Raw genomic sequence first — 4795 nt, 5'->3', positions numbered from 1 at the left:
TTTTAAGCAGGCAAAATAGACCTAAGTCTCTTAGAGTACAGCCCATCCATGACCCAGTAGGGCTGATCTACTGGCACAGAGGAGACAATGAACCACTGCCAAATGGAAAAACGGAAGAATTTTAATGGGCAACTTGACCTCTAGTTAGAACATCTCAAATAGTTGAGAGTGAGGCTGGAGACTTTGGTATTAAATGCCTCTGAATTCAAAGGGTTGGGAGACAATATTCTGGCTTTGACACCAAAGAAGACATGGAACAACTTATTTTAACCACTTGTCAGAAGATGCATGGGCTGCTCAAGCATTCTGGAGTTTCTGGGAGAGAATTACCAAATGCTTGCTGCTGAGGCTGATGAAGCCAAGCTGGGGCATCTGTGGGCCAGGAATATATGGTTGCATATGTGCCACTGTATCTGTTTGCAAAACATGCCATATGTTGATAGACTGACATATGTTGAGCTATATGGAAAATCAGTCAGAGAGAAAAATGAGCTAGAATATAAGGAGGGAGAAGGAAAGATACAAAAAAGAAACCCTTATGACTGTGGCTGGTTAACAAATTCCTTGAGCCTAAGGGGTATGTCTCAGTCATTTTTAGTGTCCAGTGCCTACAGCTGTGTTGGGTACATAGTACATAGTAGTTAGTGTGACCTGAGAATGAAGAGAGCACATGGCAAGTGCTTAGAACCATGTCTCCTACATACATAATGCATGGTACATGTAGGTTGAATGAATGCATGAAAGGATGCTTAGAGCTAGAAAGACCCTTGCAGTTTCTTTACATTGCTCCTTCGCTTACACATACAACTGAATTTTGTAGGTGTAATGTGACAGGTTGGGGCTAATATTGATCCCATTCTGTATCCTTTCTGTTATTACACAAAGGGGCTAGGAGGAAAGAATCGAGTAACAGTTTTTCAAATGCAGCCAGATTTGGATCAATTCTGATCTCCTGAGCTGCCACTGGGAACTGCAGGAAGGGTTTGATCAATAAATATATAAAAAAAGTGTTCAACATCTCTAGCAATTACAGAAATGCAAAACAAAACTAGTCTAAGATTTCATCTCACTCCTTTAGAATGGCAATTATCAAGAATACAACATGTTAGCAAGGATGTGGGGGAAAAGGTACACTCTTAACATTGCTGGTGGGACTGCAAATTGGTACAACCACTCTGGAAAGCAAATAGTGGTTCCATTCAGAAAACATGGAATGGAACCACCATTTGACCCAGCTATCCCATTCCTTGGTTTATACCCAAAGAACTTAAAATCGGAATACTGTAGTGACACAGTCACATCAATGTTTATAGCAGCTCAATTCACAATAGCTAAATTGTGGAACAAACCTCAATTCCCTTCAACAGATGAATGGATAAAGAAAATGTGAATGGAATTACTCAGCTTTAAAGAAGAATGAAATTATGGCATTTGCCAGTAAATGGATGGATCTGGAGACTATCATGCTAAGTGAAATAAGCCAATCCCCCCCAAACCAAAGGCTAAATGTTTTCTCTCATATGCAGATGCTAATTCACAATAAGTGGGGGTGGGGTGGGGTGGGGGAGGTAGGGAAGAATAAAGTTACTTTGGATTAGGTAGAGGGGAGTGAGGAGAGGAGGTATTGGGGTAGGATGGATAGTAGAATAAATTGGACATTATTACTCTATGTACACATATGATTGCACGACTGGTGTGATTCTACATCATGTACAACCAGAAGAATGAGGAATTATACTCCATTTATGTATGATGTGTCAAAATGCATTCTACTATCATGTATTATTAATTAGAACAAATTAAAAATCAATAAAGGAGTTGGATTCAAACTAAAAAGCTTTCATCAAAGGAGCTTTTTGGAAGATACTCTTTATCGGATTATGGAAGGTTTTTAAAAATGTTTTTGGTTATGATACAATACTGTTATTGGTTTGACATATCACAAAACATGGCACCCACCCACCCCCTGCTCCCCTCCCTTCACTCCACCGATTCCCCTTCAATCCATTTACAGTTTACTAGTTTAAAAATTAGTGTCCTGTGAGTACACCAGATGCCAGGACCCACCATGCCACATCCATGCAAAAGTTCAGTCAAATTTATTCCCTTTTCCTATCTCTTCTTTTCCTCCTCAATCCCCTTCATCAATTCTATTGATGTTTCCTCTATTTTGATGAAATTCCTTTTCCCCTCTTTTTTCCTTTCTCTCCCCCCCCTTTGTTTCTCTTTTTAAAAATTCCCCACCCCTTATTTTGGATTAGCTTCTGCATATCAGAAAACATTTGACCTTTGACTTTTTGGGTCTAGCTTATTTCACTTATTATGATATTCCCTGGTTCCACTCATTTACCAGGAAGTGCCATAATGTCATTCTTCTTAATATTCCACTGTGTATTTACACACATTTTCTTTATCCATTCATCTGTTGAAGGGCACATAGATTGGATCCATAGCTTAGCTATTGTGAATTGAGCTGCTATAAATATTGATGTTGCTGTGTCATAGTAGTATGCTGATTTTAAATCTTTTGGATATGTACTGAGGAGTGGGAGAGCTGGGTTATAGGGTGGTTCCATTCCTAGTTTTATGAGGAATCTCCATACTGCTTTCCAGCATTGTTGCACTAGCTCATCTCTTTCTAATTTGCTAAAATATTAAATGATAAACAGAAGTTACAAGTAAAGTTCTTATCTGCAATTATTAAAATGATTTCCTCCTTTGATACACTATAGCACATTGCATTGATTCATTTGCTAATGTTACATCAGACTTGCATTTCTACGATAATGCCAACTTTGCTATATATTACTGGATTTTGGTTCTTAATATCTTATGAATTTTTGCATCCACCCAATTCTTCCCTTGTGGAGTCTTGCTGTTTAAGTTATACCAGGGTCAGATAACAAGTTGGGGTTTATTCACTCCTTTTCTATTTTCTTGAAAAGTTTAAGATTAAGAGTTACTTCTTCCTTAATTATTTAATCAAACTAGTTAGAGAAGCCATCAGAGCCTGGCATTTTCTTTATTGTAAGGTTTTTCATTTATAGATTAAAAGCATTTTATAGTTATTAACAAAGTTTTCTTTTATCATATAAGTTTTGATAAATTGTCCTTGTATACAGATTGTGTGTTAGATCTAAATTTTCTTTTGAGGGACATAAAGATATTTATGCTATCAACTTATTATCATTTTGAATGTCTACAAGACTTTTTCAGTTGTAAATTTTGCAATCTATGCTCTCATTTTTCAAGACTAGTCTCACCAGAGGTTCACCAGTTTCATTAGTCTTTTAAATAAAACCAAGTTGTAGTTTTATTAATGTTCTGTAATATATATTTGTTTTCCATTTCAATAGTTTTCTTCTTTATTATTTTTATGGTACTTTCATGGGTTTTATCTTGTTTCCCCATTTCTAACATATTCAATGAATATTTAGCTCATCAATAATAAGAGCTTTTTTCAGGATCTAAAATATTCATTTAAGGCTCTAAAACCCTCTGTATACACTACATTTGTTGCATCCTCCATGTTTTGATATGTAATATTTTTAAGATACTTCAAAATAGGGCTGGGGTTGTGGCTCAGTGGTAGAGCACTCACCTCATACATGTGAGACCCTGGGTTCGATCCTCAGCACCACATAAAAATAAATAAGTGAAATAAAGGTATTGTGTCCAACTGAACTAAAATATATATATATATATATATATATATATATATATATATATATATAAAAGATAGTTCAAAATAATTTCTACAATGGGTAAAAATTATTTGAGAAGAGAATATTTACATAATTGCAAACTATCACACTACAGATTACTAATTAATTGCAAAATGAAAAAAAGTTCTTCATGTCTCCTTGATGTCTCACTTAACCTAGTGATCAAACTTAGCATCATCAAAAATGGGACAAACACATACTGTGTCTCCTGATGTGAAGCAGTGGGAAGCACACATCATTAACTGTGTGGTTTTCTCACCAAAAAGGTTTACCCTAAATCTGATAATGAGGAAACAATCAGACATGGGATATTATGTAAGAAAACTAGTCTGGGCTCTTTAAAATCTGTTATTGTCCTAACAGATTTTAAAAGAAAGAAAGAAGAAAGGGGTTATTCTGAATTAAAGTAGTTTAAGGAACATGACAATTAAAAAATGCATAATTTTAAATTGGATCCCTGAATACAAAAACAAACAAAAAAATAGCTAAAGGATATTATTGGAACAAACAGAGAAATTTGAATATATTCCGCATTAAATAGTTTTGTAACCATGTTAAATTTCTTAGGGTGGTAATGATATTGTTGCTCTCCAGGGGAATATCTTTGTTCTTATAGGATATGTAGTGAAATATTATGGTGTCTACAATTTATTTTTAAATGGATTAGAGAACATATACACACAGAGAAAAAATATCAAAATGCTAGAAATTTAGAATCTAAGTAAAGGTATTCAGGTGGTTTTGTATCACTTCAAGTTCTCTAAAGTTTTGAGATTTTTCAAAATAAGAAGTTGAAAAATATTTTATAAACTTTGATTTCTCTTTTGAACCCATGGGTTAATTAAGAAAGAATCCTTTAACTTTTAATAACAGGGTATTTCTAATAATTAATTTGGTGTTCACTTAATTTTTTTTAAATTAGGAAACATTTTTCAAATTTTGTTTTTATTTTTCTTTTAGTACTGGAAATAGAAGCCCCAGTCCTCTTTATTTGTTTTAAATTTTAAGACAAGTTCTTACTAAGTTTCCTAGGGCTCCCTAAATTGCTGAGGTTGGCTTTGAACTTGTGA

The sequence above is a fragment of the Urocitellus parryii genome, chromosome X (assembly GCF_045843805.1).
Source record: "Urocitellus parryii isolate mUroPar1 chromosome X, mUroPar1.hap1, whole genome shotgun sequence".
NCBI classification, from domain to species: domain Eukaryota; kingdom Metazoa; phylum Chordata; class Mammalia; order Rodentia; family Sciuridae; genus Urocitellus; species Urocitellus parryii.
The sequence above is the reverse complement of the archived record's forward strand: the minus strand, read 5'-3'. Positions refer to the sequence as shown.